Below are 27,999 nucleotides of genomic sequence, written 5' to 3'. Positions count from 1 at the left end.
CCATCAATGAATTCACTTTTCCATCGTTGCTCAATTTGACCTTTAAGATCCAGCCATCCTCATATGGACTTGCATTAACGTTTTACAAAGACAAATAATAATGTCTCAGTATTATCTAATGAATTAAGTGAATGCTTCACAGTTAAAAGACATGAATGTTAAGAAAAAAGGAGTGTTCATGAAGTTCCAAGTATCAACAAAGTACTTGAGAGTTGGCCTTCACGTAGTGATACTAAGTAAACAATAACAAAGCAACATATAATGCTTAGATTCTTACAAGCCTATAATTATATTCCAACACATGGAATATTCTATTATGATATTAATCGTATAATAGTTACCAATGTGGGTTGGAAGAATTAACTTATGCAAGTACCACCTGTAACTTAACTTGACCAAGACTTTATTACTCATGTCATATTAAGTCGATGCAGCTGAAAGAGATTGAACAAGTAGAGACAAAGATTGAGCATGTTGTCAATGTCCAGGGAACTATTCCCAGAGTAGGAAGCTAAGATCAATACCAAAACCGAACTGGGTGGGTTGAATGAGATTGAAAGTGTGATTTGACCTCGAGCAAAACAATCTTTCAAGCATTCAATAATGCAACAAGTCAACTAAATAGAAAAGCAAAGAACATTTTGGGAGGTCAAAGTACCAAAAATATGGAGATAAACTTGGAGACTTTTCATCAAGTCTGGAAATTCTTCAAAAAAGAAAAGAAAAGATCATGGAAGTAATTGAAATCAAGCGAGACATAGCAAAGATTCAATATCCAGAATACAAACGAACGTGAACAAACCTGGAGACTTATGGTGCATTTTCTATCCATCAGAAAGCTCAGTGAAGAAATCATCTTCTTGAATTTGTCGCAGAGATCAAGTCATGGACAAGATATCAATAGAGAATCAAGAATTGTATCATCTTCATTCATGGTGAATGCGTGCGCGATCAAGTGAGTTGTGGGAATTGCTCACCAAATTCACTCTGCTGGATCACATATCCGGTCCTCTGACTACCATGAGCTCCTTGGTTGCTTCTTCTCCCTACAAGATGCTGACGAATGGAGGTGCATCATCCCTCGGCCCTTCGAGGGACCGGTACAGATACAACTTCTCTACGACATCGTTGTCAAGTTCCTTGGGTGAATCTCTGATCGTCCTCTCGGATGGGTCTAGTGGTTAGCACATGAGGTGTTATCATAATGAGATCTGAGGTTTGAATTTCGATAAAATTGAGATAAATATTTTCCTTATGTGCTAGTCACTATTCAAAGGTTAGTAGCCGTCCGTGATTACCTCCTCTGTATTGATCCTGAGACGGATTGACGGGGGCGCTGGGACGAACGTATTCATCTTTTTAGCACAATTGGATGAATCTCCGGTCACTTCCATCACCACATTATCCTTAATTGCCTCCTTTTAACTTTGCATGCTTGCATGAGGGCATCCACGCAAGAACCTCATGTTGTAGTAATGGTGGATACCTGAGAGAAAGCCTGCATCGCCAAAAGGGTTCTCCCTGATCTCCAGTTTCTGTAGTCCGTGACAGCCTTCGAGCATGTACATTAGGCTCAGATTAGTGTTTCCAGCGAATGCCACCGAGAGGGTTCTAACCAGCTTGCCATAGGTTGCGATGTATTCAAACACTTTGTCGGTGAGTAGGCCAGAGACAGCAAGCCCAGTGAGCTTCTTGCAGTTCATGACAATAATGGCTCTGAAGCCTTCATCCATAGATTCGTCGGTGATGTGGACAAGGTGGCGGCGACCCATGATGCAGAGATGGAACATGACCAAGTCCGGGCAGTTCTTGGACATAGTTATGATGGTAGCATTCGTCATTCACTAGCAGGAGAATAGGATTGATTGGAGATTCCAACATCCATTTGAGATGGCCACAAGGACAGCATCGGAGACGAAGCCCTCTGAGTCCTCGGTGGCCTCGAAGGGAAACACTCTGAGCTCGTGGAGGTTCTTGCAACCCTTGGCCACCGTGAGTAGTCCGTCATCACGATGGTATCAAGAATCTGAAGAATAAGCAGAGTTCCTATAATATGTAAAAAAAATATAGATAAAGATGTAAATAATTAAAATTTGACTTAATTAAATTATTTTAATGAATAATTTATCAGGAATAGAGTTGATATGAATTTATGTAATTTTACTAGATATTTTTAGATTTTAAATAGATCATTTTAGATATGATGAGGATAAACGAACAGCATGTAAAGTCTGTTTAAGAATACCTATTTAAATAAGGAGTTGATAATGTCAATTAGCCTAACTTTATATTTCCTAACCGAAGTTTTGGTTCACCGCCACCCCTCCTCACGCACGCGCTGCTGCCCACGGCCGTCGTCACCGCGCCGGCACCATCATGCTGCTCTTAACCATAGTCGTCGTCAAGTGCTTCAGACCCTACCGTCGGTGCGCTGCCTCCATTGTCATCTTCAGCCCGAGCCCAGCGATGCTGCCATATCCATCCCTCTCCCCCCGTGCGACGTTTTCTTCTACCTTGCCTGATTCTACTACCGCTAGTACCTTCCTCGCCATCGGAGAACAACCCTGGCTATCTTTTGGGGCTCCCGCAGCGAGCAACCGACGATCTCTATGGGTCACTGTCGAGCACGGTCGTGTGCCAACCGCTGTGATTTTTCCATAGTAGATCCGTCGTCACCCCACTCTTCCGCAATTGACACCATCGCCGATTCCACCGGCCACCAAGATCAACTCTATCACCTTGTGAACAACAACAGATGCCCATTACCGCACCAGTCTCCTCGCCGATGTTCCACAGCATGATCCAACGCTGCGGCGCCGTGCGACAATGACGCTGCCGCACACCTCCGCCAATGTCGGTCGCCCTTCTGCTCCTAGTCACCACCTCCTCCCTGCCGTCATTACAGTTCCATGTTGATGAACCACTAGCACCATAGCATCGCCGAGCATCGCAGTGACCTACAATGAGAACAGTACTGAGAATTAGCTTTAATTAATCAATTTTTGGTTAATTAGTTAATCAATTAATTTGTATTAATTGATTTAATTAATGGTTAATGGGTATGTAAGATTGATTTAGGTTGTAGTTAAATGAATTAATGGATTAATTAATTATTGGTGGATTAATTAAATCAATGGGTTGATTAATTGGTTATAGATATTTAGATATTCCCCGTGTCATTATATGTAGGATTAGAGCTTGAGGCAAATCCTTTGACTTAAAGATGGTTATGATGACTCTACATTTGAGATGGGTAGTTTTGATCATATTGCATGATTATTGACTTTCATGTTTTGATGAGGTCGTAGTTACTCATTTACCTTAAATCTATCTTATATTGCTCCTGAGTTTAATACCTTATTGTTTATCCTTATATGTTTACATATTATTGATAGCTAGGTTGTTATGTTTATTATTCATGATTGTATTTATATGTATCCACGATATTACCATATCATAGTGTAGGACGTTAGATACTTTGCTTGACCCCTTGGTAGATGATTTGAGTTTGTAGTTATTGTTAGGATGATCATACCAAAGTATAGGATATCGAGCATCTTACTAAACCTTTGTTTGTTATTTCATACCATAGTGTAAGATATTGAGGATCCTACTAGACCTTTGTTATTTAGGCCTATGACTATACACTAGTGGGGTTGACTAGGGTGTGACTATAGAGTGTTATATTGGATGTGACTATTCATTTTTGGCTTATCTACTGTTGGTATATCCTAACGACCATTGTATCCCATTCGTAGTTTAGAGAGTCATTAATGATCGTTAGTATATCCTGTCAACTATTGTCTTCCATTTATGGTTGAGAGAGTCGTCAAAGATTAGGATACATAGGACTACCTACTAGACCAAATAGTGGTAGCGTGTATTATCATCCACAGTCCATAGCTAGATAGCTACACGTCCTATCTGCCCACTAGACCAGATAGTAGTAGCATGTATTGTCACCCGCAGTTAGTAGCTGAAGAGCTAGATAGTTACCTCACCCTATTTGCCCACTGGATCAGATGGTGGTAGCGTGTCTTGTCACCTGTAGATAGTAGATACCCTAGCTGCCCACGAGACCCATTCATGGTAGCATGTTATTGCGTGTAGTGAGGATTTTGTTATATGTTTGTTATATGTTAGTTATACTTGTTATGTGCTGAGTTTATGTAGGTGGTTTTGGATGTACGGTATATATTTCCACTTTCTTGGTTATACTTAGTTAAGCAGGTTAGTGTAGTGTTATGTTATTGGTTATTCTTCTAGTTAGCAGGTGATTATGTTGGGATATGTACATTGGTTAGTAGGCACTTTACTTGAGACTGTATCCTTTGATCTCCTGACAGTATATTATTCATGCTCTATTTTCTCCTACCCACTGAGTTATTGTACTCACTACCCTTTTGCTTTTCCTTTGACTTTTAGGTTAGCAGATAGAGGAGGTGTTGTGTCACTCAGAGGTCCTGACTGCCAGTTCCACTCGAATTAGATTTCTGTTTTAGTTGTTTGAGTTGTTTTATTCTTCTATTCTGCTGCCACTATTTATGTTTTCTTTACTTTGTTGAATCGATGAAGATTTATTAAAATGGTATAACTGTTTTGGTTAGTTTAATATGATCACATGTTCAAACATACATACACGCATTGTCATTCATGACTTAGTGTTATTATATTACATTGGTATTTTATGTTGACTTAAATTGGTTCAATATCGCATTTCCTATATTGTTACTAAAGGGTACCGCCTGATTTGGCAGACAAGTATACCCTCATGGTGTGCCAGTTCCAACTTCAAAAAGCAAGATTTTGATTAAGCAATAGAACACATTGGGTGGAAGAATAGGGGATCACCCAGAAGGTGCGGAGGTTGTGGCATTCGAGCATCACAAGCTTGAGCTATTCAGCGGTGATCACAGCTAGCTTAAGTTAAGCAAGAAAAGGTTGGCACAGATAGGGAGGATGGTCAGGAGGTACTCCAGCACCACCTCACGATACCCTGAAAGACAAATAAGCTACTTAGAAGTGAGAAAGGCTTGCTCGAGGTCAGCAACATTGAGATCTTCAGCGAAGCTAGGACGAAAGGAACCGAGGTGGGTCAGATGCGGCATCCGAATCATGAGGCGGCGAAGCTAGCCAAGAGAGACATTCTAGTTCACCTGCAGCCGCCCAAGGGAGGGTGAATGAGCAACCAGGGCCTCTAGGGTGGAGAAGTTCACTAGGTAATTCACACACTTGAACGAGAGTGACTCCAAAGAGATGGTTGTCTCCAGGAACCTTGAGATCTAGTCGACAAGCTCCTCGTCCTAGTCCTCCACATCATTCTCGATCAGATCCAAGACCCTTAGATTCCTACAAGTAGATCAGAATAATCAATCGAAGGAATTCTGATCCAAATCGAGAAATTTTAGGGGTGGATGAGCAAAGTTAGATCTTGAAGTTTCGAATCAGCTCAAGGAGGGAATGTGTCAGAGAGGATAACCTACATAGCTCAGCGATGATGGTGAGACCAAGGGTGTCAAACCCATCGCAGCATATGAGCGTGAGATCGCGAAAGGAGGGGAAGGAGTGGGAGAGGAGGGTGAGGTCAGCGTCAAAGATAGTCATTCGCTTGAGGCAAATGTTCTCAAGACAAGGGCTGGTGAAGGCCATAGCGGAGAGCCAAGGGGAGAAGCGGGCACCCCAACCAAGTGGAGCCAGGTTGAAATTGGAGAAACAGGGGCACCCCTTGAGCACTAGTGCCCGGGCGCCGCGAAATCGCCATAGCATGCGTACCGGTGATGTAGTAGTTCCCGACATAGAGCTCGTGCCGAATCTGCGCCTCGACGAGGTCCCAAGACTGACAAACCAGCAATGCTGTGCTTCTATCCCTCCGATAGACCAAGATCTGAAGCATGTTCTCTAGAACATTCTCCAACACTTGGTCCGAGTAGGGTGGCGGTGGCAACGTATCAGGTCGCCCTCCATCACCATCTACACCTCCTCATATCAGTCAATCTATCACCTTTGCACGAGGGGTGAAGGAGGCAAAGAGATCAACTGTTTGATGAAGGAGGTGAAGGAACAATGAGGTAGGCAATGGGGAAATTTTGGGCATGGTCCAAATAAAATAAGTCACAAGGGTGAGGAAATTTGAGCACGATCTCAGTAAAAAAAAAATTAACGGTGCATAAAATGTGCATTGCTAAACTTTCTAGCTAGAATTCTGAGGTAGAAAAAACACAACAGATTTTATTTTTATTGATAACAGTTTATAACCGTTGGTCTCACTTGAAACAATAGCACTGAACTCACAAAACACAGTGAGCAATCATCACATAGCACATGGATATAGGAGATATAAAATATCAAGGCACTCAACCAATTTTTATATTAATTTTTATAAAAATAAATACAAAATTTAAAATCCAGAAGGAAAGTGCATAATGAAAATAAGAAAGAAAATACAAAATGTAAAAGAAAAAGAAAACTATTTTGAGTAACTTATATGTTAATCAACTAATGTTAATGTGAACAGTCTTGGACAACGGCGCCAAAAACTTAATGTGTATAATCTGCAAGTGCACGGTTGTTGTCAATGTTAGTTGGTCCTAGGAAGATCGTACCGGTTCCACTGTACAAAAATTTTGTACAAGTGTCGAACCTTTCCTAACAACCTATTGTGTTCTTTAGAAATTAAATTCAGAATCGTAAATGGAACTTAACATTATTGATTCCAAATTTAACTTATCTGTTCTTAATGGTTTAGACTTGGATCGCAAGCGAAACTTAACACTATTGATCCAAATCTACCTATGTTACAAATTCAATTAAATATTTATTTCGAAAATTGGCTCCCAGGTCAAACATGGCGAGGCACATGACCTTCTTGGGTATAGGAGCATCCACCATTGTCTCGACAAAGCCTCTTAACGAAATTCAATATTTAATTTCCTAAAATAACATTAGGTTTAACCAAAAAAAAATAATCGAATCAAAAGATCGAAAAAATAAAAAAAAACACAACTTCGAATATCTAATCCGAAAATCTAGAATCATATGCCTCTTGTGTTTGGAATTCATACAAAGAAAAACTAGTATGATGCAGAAAATAATTACTAGTTATACCTTTATTTGTACGCAACGACCTCTTGATCTTCTACCGTATTTCTCTTCTTATCTCGGACGTTGTGTGGGCAACGATCTACTGAGATGAGAACCACCCAAGCCCTTCTTCTTCCTCACCAAGTTTCGGCCACCAAAAACTCCTCCAAGGATGTAGAGGTTTGGCCACCACCACCAACCTCCAAAAGATGCAAGAAACAAAGCCTCATTTCTCTCCTTCTTCTCCAAGCAATATCCGGCCACCTTCCAAGCTCCAAAGGATGAAGAGTTTCGACCAAGGAGAAGAAAGAAAAAGGAGAAGGGAGAACTAGAAGGGTCGGCCACACCACCAAGGAAAAGAGGAGAAGAATAGAATAGAGTTCTTAGCCATGAAGGCACCCCTACTTCCTCTTTTATAATTCTTGGTCTTGGCAAATAAGGAAAATTTAAATAAAAACTTCCTTATTACTTTGCCATGAAAAGGAAAATTTAATTAATTAAAACTTATTTCCTTTTCTTAAAACAATATGGCCGGCCACCTCATAATCCCAAACAAAAAAAGTTTTAACAAAAATTAAAACTTCTTAATTTGTTTCCGAAAATTTTAAAATAAAAATTTCTCTAATAATTTATCCCTTCATGGTTGGTTATAAAAGGAAATATATAAATGAAAATTTCTCTATTAAAACATGTGGATGATTTCCAAAGAGGAAAGTTATCTTTAAAATTAAAATCTCCTTACAATCTACAAATAAGGAAAGATATCAAATCTTTTCTTAATCCTTTGTAGAAACTTATAAAAGGAAAAATTTATAATTTTAAACTCTCTTTTAAATCATGAACATGGTTACAAAAAAGGAAAGTTTTCTCAAAATTAAAATCTTCCTTTCAATCTACAAATAAGGAAAGATATCATATTTTTTTCTTAATCTTTTGTAGAAAGCTATAAAAAGAAAAGATCTAAATTTTAAACTCTCTTTTAAAACCATGGAATCCACATAAGAAAATTTTTAAAAATTAAAACCCTTTTAATTTGATTAGGGTCGACCACTTATGCTTGGTCTACAAGCATTGGTCGGCCACGTACTTGGCTCATCCTATTGGTCTTGGCCGGCCCCTAGCTTGGGTTCCAATCTAGCTTGGCCGGCCCCATTAGGATGGGTATAAAGGTGGGTATAGGTGGGTATAATACTTTATAAATAAGAGGCTACGATAGGGACCGAGAGGAGAAATTGGTTTTGGTCTCCCGATGAAATTAAGCTTCCCGTGTTCGCCCCGAACACCCAACTTAATTTCATCAATAATAATTCATACCACTAAAGAATTATTATTGAACTACCGCACCAATCCCAAATTACATTTTGGGCTCCTTATTATGAGTGTGTTAATCTCCATGTGTTTAAGATATTGAATGTCCACTAATTAAATGAGTTACTGACAACTCACTTTAATTAATTTCTTAGTCCAAGAGTAGTACCACTCAACCTTATCGTCATGTCGGACAAAGTCCACCTGCAGGATTTAACATGGCAATCCTTATGAGCTCCTCTTGGGGACATTCTCAACCTAGATAACTATGACACAAATTCCTTCTATAATCAACAACACACACTATAAGTAATATCATTTCCCAACTTATCGGGCATATTGATTTATCAAGCTAAACCTCACCCTTTGAAAAGTTAAAGAAATAAATATTAAATATATGTGCTTGTTATTATATTAGGATTAAGAGCACACACTTCCATAATAACTAATGTCTTGTTCTTTTATTAAGTCAGTATAAAAAGAACTTACCTTAAATGGTCTTACTCAATACATTTATAGTGTACTAGTATAATTTATTAGTCAAGATAAACTAATACCTAATTACACTATGACTATTCCAACGGTTTGTTCCTTTCCATCTTAGTCGTGAACTACTGTTTATAATTCATAAAGAACCGATAACATAATCTTCTGTATGTGACACCACACACCATGTTATCTACAATATAAATTAATTGAACAACTACATTTAGCATATAAATGTAAATATTAACCAATATGATTCTTATTTCTAAGTAAATGTTTATACAAAAAACTAGGCTTTTAGTATACATTCCAACAGTCAAGTAATAAAATATCAATCCCACGAGAACTGTTGATTAAGCATTATTTAACTTTGCATAGTAAATTATCTAGACGTTCGAATTGTTGGTTGAAAGGTTGAGAGAGAAGAGATAGAGAAGGAAGAAGAAGGTGAAGTTGGATTTGGGATAGAGAGATGCTTGGATTTTGATTTCACTATGATGCTAGTTAATGCCCCTATGCATTGTTCGTATCCTTAACTCCATGTATACATTCTTATAGGGATTCTAATCAAAGTCCAGCATGACCTCACGAAGATCACACCAAAGAGTCTACTCTAAGTCCCAACGCTATTAAGTAAAAAGTAACTCTAAAAAGTCTAGTTAAAAGGATTTCCTTTTTCACTAGGGCTCCTCGATCATACAATCATTAGAATTATCTAATATACCTCCTAATGGTAGCACTAGAGTATCAACTCCAATTAGAATGCCCTAACAAGGATTATCCCCTATGTTAAAATCTTTTAACTCTAGAAAGTGGGTAACTATTGATGCCCTTTATCACTAAGGGCATAATATGTCCAGTTGAATGGGTATCCTCTGTCACTAAGGATCTTTTGGTTATCCAGTCTAATAGCAACCTTAATATATAGACAAATCCCTCACATCTACATATTTACACCATTCACATATTTCATCAAACACTTACAAGGCATAAGACACATAGAACATATCATAAACACTTCATTGAATAAGAAAATATCCAAATACATAGTTCATATATCACATCACATCATAGTTACTTTCTAATCCTAAATCTAGAGATCTACTCTATAGAAAAGGAAATACAACCAAGACACAAGAAGTAAAGCAATCTACAACTCAAATCATAAAGAGAAGAGTAGAGAAGGCTTATCCAGCTTAGATGCAATCCTTACTCCGGAGGTGGATGGATCGGGGAAGATGAACTTCTAGGGTTCCCCCAATAGGGGAGAACTCTTATCCAAGGAATGGGACGAAGCCCTAAGCTAAAGATGACTGACAATGGGAGAAAGCTCCCTTTTATAGCAAGGGGCACACGACCCCTCGTGCTCTCCACCACGACCATACCTCTTGGCATGGCCTGGGTGTGAATGGCCTCAGCCAAGGAGGCACAACCTTGCCAATTGGCACGACCATGGCTCGAATGCCACAAGTGAGGGGGGCATGGTCGTGCCATTTGGAATGGCCAAGCCTTGAATTAGCTCTGAAAAATTGACATGGCCATGTGAAACCACATGACTTTCCCTTGATTGTGCTTTGGATGGGGAACACATCTGTGTGAAATCACACGTCCATATCTCATGGTCTTGGGAATAAACTTGACCCTGACATGGCTCTGGCATGACCCAAGCATGGTCGTATTTTATGGAAGCATCTTTTAGACTATCTAGATGTGGTTTTCTCATGTTAAAGTCTTCATTAAAGTTCTAGATCTTGAAGTTATCTACATTTTGATATCTAGAACATTCCATAATTCCAATCGAGTAAAAAGTTATGACTATTTTAATTTCAATCAAATGTAGAAAATTTCACACAGCGTACCTTTTTTCAGGCACGCCCATATCTAAGAGGCAAAGGTCAGAGCTTGGAAAAAACTTGATTGTCACATGTCCATGTCTCATAGGCACAACCTAGACCTTTTAGAGGCTCTAGACTTCATTTAAGCTCAGTTTTTCATCAAATTTCTTCCATATGATTATGCACATATTAAGGAACATGGCTAGAGTATATTTCTTGATTAAATATCTAATTTGATAATATTTTTAAAGCCTTTTCCTTTATGTATGTTTTGAATGAGCATGCTCCTTCCTTCAACTTCACATTTTAAGACTTTTTACTCTATTGTTACTAAATGTGTCCTATCAATTAAAATAAGAAAAAAGTAGATCTCCGAACAAAATAAGTAGAAATATAATATTATAATGAAATAGAGTATAATAAATATAAATTATGCTTATGAAATATATAGAAATGCATTAAAGTATGACAAAAAATCTATAAAATCTACTCAAATCACTAAGCACATTATACAGATATTAGGGGATCTGCTAATAGTGTGCGTTATGAATTACGGAGGTAATCAATTTATCCACAGTTGGCTAGGCAGCAATGTAGAATTAGCAAAAACATGGTGAACTCATAACCCACAGAGTCATTACTATCTATCTACTTGGAAGTAGATCATCTTTGATATGCGTAGATCTTATACTCTTTTATACATGTTTTAATGCACAATCACATACTTTACACATGATTGATTTATGTATTCTTATACTCCTTGTTATATTTTCAGCAATATTACTCTTCTTTGTCAGAGATCTACTCTTTGTGTGTATTTATGTTGACAGGAATCACTTTCGGAGTGAAAATGTGATCATCAACCAATCGGAGAGAAAAGCAAAAGGCTACTGGCACCGGCCGTGTGACCTTACATGGTCGTGTGGCCAGTCCAAAAGAGGAGCAATCGCACGGCCTTGTGAACCCACACGGTCGTGCAACACATCCAGAGTCGAAGAAGTGCATGACCTTGTGATCCCACACAGTCGTGGAACATTTCCAGAGCTAGAGATGAACACGGCCATGTGATCCCACATGACCGTGTCACTTGACCCAAAGCCAAGGCGACACTGGCCGTGTGGATTTCACATAGCCATGGCACAGGCCATGCCAGGCCCGTGCCCTAAAAGGGGTTCTTTACCCCTTCTCGGGGAGGGGGAAGCCGCTAGCCTTAGGAGAATTATCCTGGTGCCGTTCTATGACATCCTCAACTGTCGTTCGATGATACAAGACAGATTCCTCCATTCCATCAACTCTGGAAGTGAAGTATTGGATCCAAGGATTACTCGACGTCATTCGATAAGCTTTCTTTTCCCTGCTTCTGTTTGTTGGGTTTTGATTGCTTTATTTCTCGATGTCTTTGGATTCTTTTCTTTCCTCTATGGAGTAGATTCATTGTTCTAGGACAAAGGAGTAGTTGTAGTTGTGTTACGATGTAAAAACTCATGGTTAGGCCTTTTATCTATCTACATGATATTAACTTGCTTTGTATCTATTCATTCTAATGTGAATGAGATGTGTTTGCATTCTATTTCCATGTTAGATCGAATGTTTGTGTAGGGATTACTGATCTTGTAGAAAGAGTGCCCTAGATCGTATACTCGAGGGGTCATAGTGATAGGGGTAACCCGCTTATGGACGTCTAAGACATTCCCTTGAAAGGAGAAGCAATTCCTCCATAAGGAAGTAGGAAATTGTACCTAATTTCTATATTTATCTTTACTATTATTTACTAGATATATATTCCTGTGATCTATAAACAAGGTACCCTAGTGATAGGGGTTAATCGTTTTCGGATTTCATATGAATCATCTCTATTAAATACTTAGGGATAATAAATCTAACTTCCTACAAGTGCATGCTAATTAAAGGTAGGAAATTAGTAGACCATGATACATTAGTAAGCACCACAATGAAACCAAACTCCTAGAACATTCCCCAACTCGATATATTCAATACTTACTCTAATTCTCTTTTCCTACATCTAAGTATCTCCCTTCTTTATAATTAGTTGACTTCCAACAATCGATAGTTTAGCTAATTCTATGTGAGCGATCGCTAGTGCTTATAATCAGTCCTGTGGTTCAATATTTTTTATTACTGACAACATATCCGTGCACTTGCAGAAACATAATAAGTTTTTAGTGTCATTGTCGAGGACTGCGCTTATAACATTAGTCATAATCATTTGACTTAGACTAAATTTTTGTTTTCTTTATAGTTTAAATAATTCTTACAAACTTTATTTTAAAGTTACATCTTTCATTTGCTTACTTAAATTTCTACATTTTTATTTTTGCATTTTGAATCTCTTGCATTCTCTTTTTACCTTTGAAAATTTTAAAAACTTTGTTCTCTTGTTGCATTTGGATTGTTTGATACCCCGCTCTTACATGTAAAGATCTAATCTTGTAGGAGAGCTACTGACATTCGACCCAGAGATCGATAAAACTTTTCAAAGGAGAAGAATCCTACAAAGACTCCAAGTAAACGAGAAGCGTCGAAAATGGCTGACAAACCTTTGAAAGACTACACAACACCTTATGCACGTGGGCTTCGGTTTAACATCACCAGGCCACCAATTGAAGCTAATAACTTTGAGATAAAGCCAGCGACAATCCACATGGTTCAGCAAAATCAATTTGGAAGAGGACCAATTGATGATCCAAACCAGCACTTGGAATTATTTTATGAGATCTGTAGCACGATGAAGGACAATGGAGTTCCACCAGAAACAGTGAGACTACTACTATTTGGATTTTCTTTAAGAGATATAGTCAAGCAGTGGCTTAACTCCTTACCAACAAACAATATAACATCCTGGTTGCAATGTGAGCAACAATTTTTAGGTAAATTTTATCCACCAAGCAAAACAACTCACATGAGGAATCTAATAGAAATCTTCAGACAGACAAACTCAGAATCATTATTTGAAGCATGAGACAGATTCAAGAGTATCCTCAAACAGTGCCCTCATCATGGGCTTGAGAAATGGTTAGTCCTACATATATTTTATAATGACATCAACTATCACACAAAGGTGTCCCTCGATTCTGCAGTGGGATGGACATTAATGAACAAGAGCTTAGATGAAGCCAAAGACATCATTGAAAATGTAGCCCTGAACTATCATCAGTGGGCGTCTAAAAGATCTGGAGTCTCCTTTTTTGGGAATCAAATCAAGGCCTCAGGAAAATTTCATGTAGATGCAGTCACACTTATGGCTGCAAAGTTGGATTCTCTGACCAAAAAGTTTGAGACTATGGGAAATAGCACTGCCAATGCAATTGTGTGTGTGTGCGAGACTTGCAGAAGTACGGACCATGCTCATGATACTTGCCCCCTAAGGCTAATCTCTGCACAAATAAATCAACTTGAATAATGTGATGCAATAGTCAGTTACAATCAACGACAGAATAATCCGTACTCCAACACTTACAATCCTGGGTGGAGGAGTCATCCGAATTTTTCTTACCGGAATAATCAGGACCAGGTACCATCTGCAAGAGCAAAGCCAAGCTACCAACCTGGGAAACAAACTTATCAACAACAATCATCACAAGGCTATCAATTATAAAGAATAGAGAAGATGCTTGAGGAAATTCTTGCTGAACAAAGGGAAATGAAGAATGAGATCAAGCAATTAAATCAAAAAATGGATAACTCTAAAAAACACCAAAAGATGCAAGATTAACCAGATAGTTAAATCTTCTTCAAGAGCACCAGGCACATTCCCAGGAAAACCTAATATTAACCCAATGGAACATTGTAACCGTATTGAATTAAGGAGCGGACGAACCTTGGGAGACCCCCAAGTAACTACACCAAAAGGGATTTATGTTCAAGAAGGATCCTCTCCTCCTATGCCAAATTTCGCCCATAACAAGGACAAGGAGGAGATTACCAGGAAGGTTGATGAGACTTTTCTGTTTCTGTCACAAAGTTAAATAGTTCCTTTTCCTCAAAGATTAGTAATGCCCTAAAAAGATAAAGAATTCTACAACTTTCTAAAAAAAATTAAGGAGATTTACATTGAGGTCCCTCTTATAGACGCCCTTCACCAAATGCCAAAATTTGCAAAGTTTTTGAAGGGAATCATATCAAACAGAAGGCAAAAAGGCGAATTCGAGATCGTAGCATTGACGGAAAAGAGCAGTGCTTTGCTCATGACAATCGCTCCCCCAAAGCTCCAAGATCCAGGAAGTTTTTCCATACCTTGCAAAATAGGATCTGAATTCATAGATGAGACTTTTTGTGATTTAGAGGCAAGTGTTAGCCTCATTCCATATTCAATATGTAACAAGCTAGGTCTTGGGAACATTAAACTTACTACTATTGCTCTACAATTAACTGATCATTCATGTAGGTACCCTATGGGTATATGTTACGCTACCGCAAGTGTATGATTTCGTCATCAGTAATAAAAAGATATCGAATCCACAGGGATTGGTTATAAGCATTAGAGATGTCTCACAACGAATTAGTTAAACAATCGACAAAGGAAGCGAATGTACATTAGCAACTAAAAATAGAAATAGAAAAGCAAATGTATGAACTTGGGTTTTATTAGAGTTCTAGGATTTCAGTTTCATTATGATATTTATCAATGTAAGGTGATCTACCAATTCTTATCCTCAATTGCCATGCATTTGCAAGAAGTTGCTGGTTTTCTCCTACAGAAGTCAACCGACAAGGAACTTTTATCTATACCACTAGTAATTTAATAGTCATGATCCCTATGAAGTCCGTTAGCGGGGCAGCCTGTCACCAACGCCCCTCGGTCATACGACATAGAAACACATCACCATTCAATCCACATAAAGGCATAGGGGATAAATGCACTCAACTATTCCACCTCCTTGTAGAGACTAGCTTCACCTTTCAAGGTGATCCCCTAGATGTCCGTTAGCGCGACAGCCTGTCACTAGCATCCCTTGGTTATACGATCTAAGAGATCCCTCTACAAGATCCACAAGTATCACAAACATCCAATCGAGCATGGTAATTAAATCCAAACACAACAATCCACACAAGATCAAATAGATACAAAATATAACAACATCATTGAGATAGGAAAGGCATATCCATGAGATTCTTACATCAAATCATACTATAAATACTCCTTTAGTCCTAGAACAATCAATCTACTCCATAATATAAAGATAGAGATCTGAATCACAAACATTTCAATCCCAATCAAGAGAAGAGATAAGAAATGCTTATCTAGTGATGAGGAGTGATCTTCGGAATCAATCCCTCGCTTCTGGAGTTGAATCAGAGATGGAAATGGCTTTGGAATGCTGGATCAAGGCTGTAGAAGGTGAAGGTTGGCCCCAAATTTGATCTCCCCAAAATGGAGAGCCCTCCTCCCTCTTAAAAGAGGGAAAAGCTCTTTATATAAGGCAGGGCACACACACCACACGGCCCGTGCCACGGCCGTGTGGCACACACGGCCCTGGCTATTTTGCTCTCGGCCAAGGTCACACGACCGTGTGGCCTTCATACGATAGTATATTGTTCTTTCTCTAGTTTGTTTACACGATCGTGTGGCTCACACGACCATGCCAATCTTGGCCCCTGGATCCCTTGCATGGCCATGTGGGACACACGGCCTGGCCTTGCCTCTTCTCTGGAAATGATGCACGGCCGTGTAGAGATGTTACTTGGGTTGTGTAGATGCTTGCTAAGGTGACATGGCCGTGTCGATCCACACGACCGTGTCGATCCACATGGTCGTGTCATTCTCCTTCTCTGGTGAAGATACATGGCCTGCCTGCTCCACACGACCAAGGTCATTTTCCTCCCTGCTCCTTTAGTATGGTCATGTGGCTCACATGGCCAGTGTCATCTTCCTTTGCTTGTTACTTAGATCGATCACAAACATCATTTCTTCTCCAAATTCAACTCATGTAGACATAAAATACACATGAACAAATCTCCGAACAAAGAAAAGTATTTATACTGAAAGTAAGACAAAGAGTATAAAAGTGTATAGACAAAGCATGCATAAAATATGTGAATGCACGTCAAAACATGCTTAACAAGTGTATATAATCTACACACATCAGTATAGTGGAAGATGTACTAGTAGAGGTCGGTGGATGCATCATACCCAAAGATTTTGTTGTTTTGGACATGGAAGAGGATCCTAAGATCCCAATTATCTTTGAACGACTTTTCCTTACTGTTAGGACCTTCGGACGCGGCTAGAGAGGGGGGGGGGTGTGAATAATCGACCTCAAATTCACGTTTCTTCCTACAATTTTAGTTAGCGCAGTGGAAATAAAAGATAGAAACGAAAAAGGAGAATATCAAACCTCAAACGCGACGATATAACGAGGTTCAGAGATGATACTCCTACTCCTCGGCGTGTCCGTAAGGTGGATGAATCCTATCAATCCGTCGGTAGATGAGACCCCGAAAAACCGGCTAATAAAAACTCCTTCTGGGTGGAGAAACCTCGCCACAATCTCTCTTGCAACAGCAAGATCGGAGTACAAAGATAAAGCAAGAAGCCAAGAACAATATGAATGTAAAAACACTAGTTTGCTTGCCTTCTCGTCGACTGGTGATGAAGCAACCACTTCACGGATGCCAACAACAGCAGCAACTGATTAATTGGAGTCCAGCCGAGGGAAGCTCACACGAAGCTTCAGCAGTGGAGAGCTCAACAAAGCTCAGATCACAGGAGCAAGAAGAAGTCAACCTACCTATAGAGGCCCTCCACCTCTTGATTTATATGAACCTGCGAAGAAGAAGACACAGACACATAAATCTAGCCGTTGTGACTCAATGGCTAGACCTGGACCGATCAGGCTCCACCCTGATCGATCCAGGACGGATCTGATCGGTCAGGGGACCGATCAGGCCCTAGGCTGATCGGTCCCCAGACCGATCCCAACTCTCACAGAGAGTTGGTTGCAGAACCCTGATCGGTCTCTGGATCGATCAGGCCATAGGTGGATCGGTCCACAGACCGATCCCTCCTATTCCTTCTCCCAATCTGTTTGGTTACTGATCGGTCACCAGACCGATCAGACGACCCACAGTGAGAATCAGTGTATCACTGGATCGGTCAGCAAATCGATCCAGATACCCTTAGTATCACTGGATCGATCAGCAGACCGATCCAATTTCCCAGCCTTAAACCCTAAAGCCTTCCTGATCTAGAGAACGAGCTACCGAGCCCTCTCTGACCTAGTCCAGAGAATGAGCTACCGAGCCCTCTCCGACTTCCATGTATGGTCCAGAGAACGAGCTACTGAGCCCTCTCTGACCAAGTCCAGAGAACGAGCTACCGAGCCCTCTCCGACTTCCACGTCTGGTCCAGAGAATGAGCTACCGAGCCCTCTCTGACTTCCACGTCCGGTCCAGAGAACGAGCTACCGAGCCCTCTCGGACCTAGTCCGGAGAACGAGCTACCGAGCCCTCTCCGACTTCGTCCGGTCCAGAGAACGAGCTACCGAGCCCTCTCTGACCTAGTCCAGAGAACGAGCTACCGAGCCCTCTCCGACTTCCACGTCTGGTCCAGAGAATGAGCTACCGAGCCCTCTCTGACTTCCACGTCCGGTCTAGAGAACGAGCTACCGAGCCCTCTCGGACCTAGTCCGAAGAACGAGCTACCGAGCCCTCTCCGACTTCCACGTCGAGAACCCAGCCCTGAGCCCTACCTGGTCCGGAGAACGAGCTACCGAGCCCTCTCTGACTCCATCCAGTCCAGAGAACGAGCTACCGAGCCCTCTCTGACTTCCACGTCCGGTCCAGATAACGAGCTACCGAGCCCTCTCGGACCTAGTCCGGAGAACGAGCTACCGAGCCCTCTTCGACTTCGTCCGGTCCAGAGAACGAGCTACCGAGCCCTCTCTAACCTAGTCCGGAGAACGAGCTACCGAGCCCTCTCCGACTCCATCCAGTCCAGAGAACGAGCTACCGAGCCCTCTCTGACCTAGTCCGGAGAACAAACTACCGAGCCCTCTCTGACCTAGTCTGGAGAACGAGCTACCGAGCCCTCTCCGACTCCATCCAGTCTAGAGAACGAGCTATCGAGCCCTCCCCGACCTCCCATGCCAAACTTCCATACTTGGACTTTTCCTCGTGCCAAGCTCCCTACTTGGACTTTTCCCGCGCCAAGCTCCCTGCTTGGACTTTTCCGTGCCAAGTCTCCATACTTGGACTTTTCCCGTGCCAAGCTTCCTGCTTGGACCTTTCCGTGCCAAGTCTCCATAGTTGGACTTTTCCCGAATCCGGTCAACTCAAGTCGGGTCAACCAGGTCAATCTTAACCAAAGGTTGCACCCACAATCTCCCAAGTTCCTATTCTTGTCAAACATCAAAATACAACTTCTCTATTCTTGTCAAACATCAAAATATACCTCGAGTCAGGTCAACTCGAGTCGGGTCACCCAGGTCAACCTTGACCTAAAATTGCACCAACAATCTCCCCCTTTTGATGTTTGACAAAAACCATAATCAAGTTAGGTTAACCCGATAACCTAACTTAGGTTTTTCAATAGTTCTCCAATGTTCTTCCTCGAACATTCTCTGAACATTCTCCCCAAACTCTAATGTTCTTCCTTGAACATTCTCTGGACATTCTCCCCCTTTTTGACACACATCAAAAAGAGTGAATCAAGGTCAAGAGTTTCTTCCTAATGAAAGTCCCATACCTTTCATTGAAACCCTTAATTTCCCCCTTGATACTAAAATCCACAATCAACTTAGTGATAATCACTTATAAAAAAAACTTGACGAGCTAAAATTCCCCCTAAAAGTCAACTCCCCCTTGACCATTGCACCAACAATGTCTTGGAGAGTTTAAACCCTTTAGAAATCTAAAGCACCAACTTCCATAGCTGAAATTTCAGACAACAATCGAAAATCAGCATTTTGGCACGCTCTGATCGGTCACCAGACCGATCAGAATCTTCTCTGATCGGTCCACAATTCTCTGATAAGAATTTCTGATTTTTCTCTCAAAATTCAGAAACCCCTAAAAAATTACAAAAAATTCCAAAAATTATAAAATTTTGAGGATACATTCCTCATAACATATATTATCATGGAAAAATAGTTTTCTATGAAAATAACTCTCATTTTTTAATCTTGATACAAAGTTCGAAAGACTTTGAAATAGCTCAAGATTAATCCATCTTTGTATCAACTTGCTCAATGATGAATGCTATCACTAGAAAATCTTCATCAAGGTTTTTCAAATCAATTTTGAAATGATCTTAAACCATTCAATTTAGGACCACAATCTTAGGGCTAAATATACATGACTTGTACACAAGTTTTCCCTATGATCCTCAAATTCGAATTAGGCTCATCTAGGTACAAGAACTATGCACCTTGATCCTAACTCATAATCCTAATATCTCACACACATCTAAGGTGTATCAAACACATCCAAGTCAATTTTGATGTGAGATATGGGTTTAGGTCATCTTAAGCTAAGTTCTCATGCATTTTCTAAACAACAATTTGATCTCCATATCAAATTGTGTTTCTATCCTTAAATCAAATTAATTGATCATAAATGCAAGAGATGATGACATGACATAAAATAATATCATAAGTGGAAACATGTGCCAATGTCATGATGTCATGTCATCAAGTATGAAACTTAAATAAGGCATGACATATAACTAACCTAAGCATTATCATGACATTTCAAATGATAATAAAATAAATATGATATCATGACATGACATATGACAAACAATGTATGGCAAATAACATATAAAGGTATAGAAAATACCTAATTCTAGCCTTAGTTGCCATTTTTTATAATTTTGATCATTTTACCATAAATTATATATTCCTAAGTGTAATAGACCTAAAATCATATACTAAAGATTTTTATATCACTATGTTCCAATTAGATTGACCCTAGAAAACTCCTCAAATGTGATTGGCACATCCTAATCACCTTAGGAATAATTTTTAATTTCATTTTCAAGGCTTGATTACACCTTGAAAATTCCTAAAATGCCACCTTTTGCCATGAGTAGGTTAACTACCTATCCAATTAAGGTTGGCACACCCTAAACCATCTAGCGTGAAGGAATCACCCTCCTAGGAACCCAATACCTATTTGAACTCATTGGGTTCACTAAATATTCACTAGGGATGACTTCCCTAGCAGCCCTCCTAATGACCCTCCTAGGCTTTAACGCCTTGGTCATTTGGGACTCATCAAGATCAACTCTAGGGACCCTTGTGACCTTGGTGATGGTCTTCCTAGCCCTAGGTCTTGTTCCATAATCGAATGAAACATTATGATAAGTGGGTTTGACCACTTGAGACTTAGGTTTGTGACCTAAACCTCTCATGTCCTTGGGCTTTGGTTTTTGACCCTTAGACCCTAGAGTTGACTTCTCCAAATTCTTAAGAGCCTTTTCTAAAGTGTCAAGTCTTGACCTCAAGACTTGATTTTCCTTCTTTAATACCTCAAGCTTTAATTTGTCATTTTTCTTTGAGGTATTCCTAAGCATATGTCTAGTTGTTTTGGGATTCCTATCTAGGTTTTCCTTAACCTTAGATGAGTTAACTCTAGGGTTGGCATTTCTAGCATTGTCCTTATCTAGGCTAACATGTTTGGCACCTAAGCACATGTATCAGTTTCTATGGTTATCATGCTTATCATTATTGACAATTGCAATAAAACTACTAGCATGTGTCTTATTAGAATTGCAAGAATATGCCTTAAAGGATACCTTAGGGTTTGCCTTAGCTCCCCCCATAGATGTGCTTGGTCTCTTGTCCTTGTGAGGTTGCCTCCCCCTTGGACATTGACTCCTATAATGTCCCCTTTGCTTGCATTGGAAGCACACCACGTGCTCCTTGCCCTTGCGTATCGGGACTCCGACTTCCTTGACTTTTGGTGCCGGTGGAGTCTTCCTAATCCTCTTTGGACATTTACTTTTGTAATGCCCATATTCCCTACACTCAAAGCACATTATATGTAATTTACTTGAAATTAAGTTGCTTGAGTTACCTAGGGTTGAGGATGGATATAAGCTCTCTCCTTCATCCCTTCTGGAGGTAGAGGCTTCTTCTTCTTGCTCCAGTCTTGAAGAAGAACTCTCCTCCTCTTCTTCCTTAGATGTTGAGTAGCCCTCAACTTCTAATTCCATACCTCCATGATGTGAGCTACTTGGCTCATTCATGACTTGAATTGGAGCTCTCCTCATGGAACTTAGCCAAGTTGTTCCACAACTCCTTGGCATTGTTGTATCCACCTATCTTACACAAGATATCATTAGGTAATGAAAATTCAAAGATTTTTGTTACCTCGTCGTTGATTATGGATTGGTGGATTTGTTCCTTCGTCCACTTCTTCTTCTCAAGAGGTTCTCCTTCTTTATCCACCAGAGGAATAAAACCTACTTGTACACAATTCCAATTTACTAGGTTAGTCATAAGAAAATACTTCATTCTTACCTTCCAATACGCGAAGTCGTCGCGATCGTAGAAGGGTGGAATCGTGACGTCTTCTCCAAGTTGATCCATTCTCTAGCTCGTGCTCTCCCGGGTGTTAATCCGACGAAGAGCGACCTTGCTCTGATACCACTTGTTAGGACCTTCGGACGGGGCTAGAGAGGGGGGTGTAAATAGTCGACCCCAAATTCACGTTTCTTCCTACAATTTTAGTTAGCGCAACGGAAATAAAAGATAGAAACGAAACAGGAGAATATCAAACCTCAAACGCGACGATATAACGAGGTTCGGAGATGATACTCCTACTCCTCGGCGTGTCCGTAAGGTGGACGAATCCTATCAATCCGTCGGTGGATGAGACCCCGGAAAACTGGCTAATAAAAACTCCTTCTGGGTGGAGAAACCTCGCCACAATCTCTCTTGCAACAGTAAGATCGGAGTACAAAGATAAAGCAAGAAGCCAAGAACAATATGAATGTAAAAACACTAGTTTGCTTGCCTTCTCGTCGACTGGTGATGAAGCAACCACTTCACGGATGCCAACAACAGCAGCAACTGATCAGTTGGAGTCCAGCCGAGGGAAGCTCACACGAAGCTTCAGCAGTGGAGAGCTCAACAAAGCTCAGATCACAGGAGCAAGAAGAAGTCAACCTACCTATAGAGGCCCTCCACCTCTTGATTTATATAAACCTGCGAAGAAGAAGACACAGACACAGAAATCTAGCCGTTGTGACTCAACGACTAGACCTGGACCGATCAGGCTCCACCCTGATCGATCCAGGACGGATCTGATCGGTCAGGGGACCGATCAGGCCCTAGGCTGATCGGTGTTGGTTGCAGAGCCCTGATCGGTCTGTGGACTGATCAGGCCATAGGTGGATCGGTCCACAGATCGATCCCTCCTATTCCTTCTCCCAATCTGTTTGGTTACTGATCGGTCACCAGACCGATCAGATGACCCACAGTGAGAATTAGTGTATCACTGGATCGGTCAGCAGATCGATCCAGATACCCATAGTATCACTAGATCGGTCAGCAGACCGATCCAATTTCCCAGCCTTAAACCCTAAAGCCTTCCTGATCTAGAGAACGAGCTACCGAGCCCTCTCTGACCTAGTCCGGAGAACGAGCTACCGAGCCCTCTCCGACTTCCACGTCTGGTCCAGAGAACGAGCTACCGAGCCCTATCTGACCTAGTCCAGAGAACGAGCTACCGAGCCCTCTCCGACTTCCACGTCTGGTCCAGAGAACGAGCTACCGAGCCCTCTCTGACTTCCACGTCCGGTCCAGAAAATGAGCTACCGAGCCCTCTCGGACCTAGTCCGGAGAACGAGCTACCGAGCCCTCTCCGACTTCGTCCGGTCCAGAGAACGAGCTACCGAGCCCTCTCTAACCTAGTCCGGAGAATGAGCTACCGAGCCCTCTCCGACTCCATCCAGTCCAGAGAACGAGCTACGGAGCCCTCTCTGACTTCCACGTCCGGTCCAGAGAACGAGCTACCGAGCCCTCTCCAACCTTGTCCGGAGAACGAGCTACCGAGCCCTCTCTGACTTCGTCCGGTCCAGAGAACGAGCTACCGAGCCCTCTCTGACCTAGTCCGGAGAACGAGCTACCGAGCCCTCTCCGACTCCATCCAGTCCAGAGAACGAGCTACCGAGTCCTCTCTGACCTAGTCCGGAGAACGAACTACCGAGCCCTCTCTGACCTAGTCCGGAGAACGAGCTACCGAGCCCTCTCCGACTCCATCCAATCCAGAGAACGAGCTACCGAGCCCTCTCCGACCTCCCATGCAAAGCTTCCATACTTGGACTTTTCCACGTGCCAAGCTCTCTGCTTGGACTTTTCCCGTGCCAAGCTCCCTGCTTGGACTTTTCCGTGCCAAGTCTCCATACTTGGACTTTTCCCGTGCCAAGCTCCCTGCTTGGACCTTTCCGTGCCAAGTCTCCATATTTGGACTTTTCTCGAATCCGGTCAACTCAAGTCGGGTCAACTAGGTCAATCTTGACCAAAGGTTGCACCCACAGTCCCCCAAGTTCCTATTCTTGTCAAACATCAAAATACAACTTCTCTATTCTTGTCAAACATCAAAATACAACTTCTCTATTCTTGTCAAACATCAAAATATACCTCGAGTTAGGTCAACTCGAGTCGGGTCATCCAGGTCAACCTTGACCTAAGATTGCACCAACACTTACAACTGCCGAAGCCATCATATAGATGTGAAGAACCACAAGCTATCTCTGGTTATTAGTAAGGATAGGTTAAAATTTGATTTATCTGATTTTCCTAACCATGTCTCTTCTTTTTAAAGGAATACTAGCGGGACGGATGTCAACAAAATTGAGGAATGGAACCTCCATCCTCATGGAAGGCCGCAAGAAGCAATGCATGATCCAGGAAAACTTGGAAAATTGCCCCAACCAGCAACAAGAAGTACATCTGCCTCACACAGGCAAGAATGATGGAAAAAACTGAAGCATCGACCCTAAGAGGAAAGGCAGTGCCTCCATGGGATAATTCATAATAATTGAGGCAGGGTCAAGCTAAAGACCTAAAACAAGATCTTCATGGGAGGCAACCCAATGACTTTTCCTTATTTAGTTTTCAATTTGTTATTTTGCTTTCTTGATTAATTTATTCAAAAATTTTATTCTTTTGAACCTTTCTTTTCAGGTTGTGCACAACCTCTATGATGCGGCCATAATCGTTTCATGGGCGTAGAAGTATATGAGTCAAAGACGAGAAAATATAGTCACTACACAAGTCAAGAAGTAGGTCGTGTGAACTCACACAGCCGTGTGGGATTGGCAGAGAAGAAGTTGAAGCTGGCTGTGTGACTTCACACGACCGTATGAAGCTACCCAAGCAGAAGGAGATATGGGTCATGTCGATTGACACGGCCATGTGACCCCAGCTAAGAAGGGGAGGAAGGGGGTCGTGTAAAATCGACGAACGAGAGGTCGTGTGGACCCACACGACCCAACCCAATCATACCCTCTTTTAGGGCACGGGTGTGCAGAACCTCGCATGGTCGTGCCCGTCGATTTTCCTCTCTTCATCCCTCTCTCACCTCTCTTCCTCCCTAAAGCTCTCAAGGTGCTACCTTCCATCCTCACAACCCATTCCATTGAAGTTTCAACCTTCCCATCATCCATAATGTCAAAACTCATCAAAGAAAATGATCACACTAGCAAAGGAAAGGAGAAGATGATTCTTTCAAATAAGGGAAACTCATGCTTCAAAGGTACATCTAATAACTTTGGCATTGTTTTCTCTAGTAATAAACAAATGTATCATTATAATTATGTCTAAATGTTCCATTTTGAGCACTAGATTTATGGACCAAGAGACCTTAGAAGTGTTAGGATTTAGAGATGATGTTGATGGGCTACTTGAAAGAATAGGGTGAACTTATTCAACATTTATAATCATCATTAAACAAATGAAATTTCAATTTTCTCCCTCCTTGGACATTATCGACAGTGATTGAGCTTAAAAATTTCAAAACAATTCTAGGGTAAGTTGGATACTTCATATTCCCCAAATTGATATATTCAATGCTTACTCTAGTTCTCTTCTCCTTCATCTAAGTTTCTCCCTTCTTTCTAAATAGCTGACTTCCAACAATCGATAGTTTAGCTAATTTTACGTGAGCAATCGTTAGTGCTTATAACCAGTCCCTGTGGTTCGATATCTTTTATTACTAACCACATATTCGTGCACTTGCAGAAATTTAACAATCTTATAGTTTAATAAGGGAACCATAATCCCTCAGGGTTGGAGATTTATTTATGATACTAAAATGGAGTAGTATATAGGTATGCTGCTTAATTGTTATCCTTAGATAAGGATCCCAGAGTTTGAGTAGTAATTTAAGAATCAGATTTATATTAGTGGAGGAGAATATAAGATATGACAATTAAATAATAAGTGTTATTGGATTAATAACCTTGTAGAATTTTCTTAGAATTTTTAGAAATTAATTGAGATTTAAATACTCTGTATGATGTGTTTTAAGAGGATAGAGCTATTAAACTTGGAGAAAGCCTGTTTGAAATATCAATTAAGTAGGAGTTGATTGATTTCATTAAAATATCAATTAAGTTTCCTTTTCCTTTTTTATTCCACCCAATTCCCCTCTCTTCGCTTCTTCATCGCATCGCCCGCGCTGCCCCTTTCTCCTATCACATGTTTCTCTGGCCATTGCAGCTAACGTCGCCCAACCACGAGATACCGGCACCCCACTCTTGTGTATTGCTGCATCCTCTCTTTCCCAACACCGCTGTGCATCCTCTGCTGTGACGCCACCAAGATCCTGATTGTGTCAGTGTCATCCAACCCACCGTCAGCCAAGCTACGCTTCACCTCCACTGATCGCCTAGATCTGTCCGACGGTTGTCCTTCTCCCCAAGTCACTGCCATGTGCGGGTAGATCTTCAGCTAAGAGGGGGAAAGTTGAGATCTTCGGGAGTGGCGTAACCCTAGATCCATTGCGGTTATTCCTTGGACCGTGCCCTGGTCTTTTATCGACAACCACCACTAGCTCCTCCCTATTTTGTCCATCCACGGTGAGGTTTCACAGCTCTTTCTATATTCTATGCTCTAAGCTTTCTACCCTAATTGGGACCGAAGTGAGTCATCTATGTTGGGACTTTCGGGCCGTAAAAAATACTTTTTCCGTTGCGGAAACCCCGAAGTTCCATGCCACCGGATCCGTGCGAAGAATAAAATTTTCATGTACATGTTTTCTAATCCTAGATCTACATGGTAGAGAAGTTATACCTTTGATGCAAAGCCTTTCGCTTATCCCGCTCGTCCAAAATTTACCGGATCTCAAGGGTGTCAAGTGAACACCCCTCTATGTGTATCCACACGAGCAAAAAAATGGAGAAGAAACCTTAGAGTGTGCTAGCACTCTTGAAGGTTTCGGCCAAGGTGGAGGAGAGGGAGAGAAGAAGATGAGAGGAGGAAGAAGAAGGAGTGAATGAGCACACAAAAACATTCAATACCACTTCAAGTGGTCGGCCACTTCAAGAGGGGTTTTTAAACTCCATGGAATACCAAGAGTCACAACTCTTGATCTCCCTCATGAGGTGGCACACACATATACTATCCTTGATGATGTGGAACATCATCATTGGCCCACTCTATGACAACTCACAAATGAGGTGGCATTGGTCAAGTCAAACTTGATCTTTCATCTTCCCTTCTCAAGTCAAGTGAAACTTGACCTCTTCTCTCCCATAGTTGATCAAATCTAACCATTTGATTCAAAACAATTTAATTTAATGAATCTATATCTATTGAATTAAATTGACTCAATAAATCCAAATCTAATTCGACTCATTTAACACATGAACCAAATTGAGTCCAACTTAATTAGTTTAATTAGGATTACTCTTAATCCAATTTGGTTCATCACATGAATCTAATCCTCTTGGTTCATCATATGAACCTAATCTCCATCTGATTACCCTTTGTGGGTGCCCCTATAGGTTCTTATAATGTTGGCAATGCTCCTAAACCCATTTAGAAGCATAAGTAATGAGTGGTATCTAGCAACACATCATTACTACCCAAGTTACAAGAATGTTGAGATCGAACATCGCCTTGTGACTACTAATTGTGACTCTTCATAATATATGACAATGTCCTTCTATCATTGACATCTAGATTGATCAATTTGAGGCATAGACGGTGTCATCCTCTGATCTATCTAAATCTTGAACTCCAAGTAGACTCACTAAAATCAAATGAGCTCAATATCTCATATTGACTCATTTGGGCATGGTCATGCACTTAGTGGTCTCACT

General features: G+C 41.0%; 2 pseudogenes; both read right to left on the bottom strand.

Annotated features, from left to right (window-relative positions):
- Positions 1-1,046: 1,046 nt before the first annotated feature.
- On the bottom strand, positions 1,047-26,608 carry LOC121999558 (annotated as a pseudogene).
- Positions 13,662-13,733, bottom strand: LOC122003168 (annotated as a pseudogene).
- Positions 26,609-27,999: the final 1,391 nt, after the last annotated feature.

Source organism: Zingiber officinale, chromosome 7A, assembly GCF_018446385.1.
Source record: "Zingiber officinale cultivar Zhangliang chromosome 7A, Zo_v1.1, whole genome shotgun sequence".
Classification (NCBI taxonomy): Eukaryota; Viridiplantae; Streptophyta; class Magnoliopsida; order Zingiberales; family Zingiberaceae; genus Zingiber; species Zingiber officinale.
Note: the sequence above shows the minus strand (reverse complement) of the source record. Positions and strands in the feature narration are given on the sequence as shown.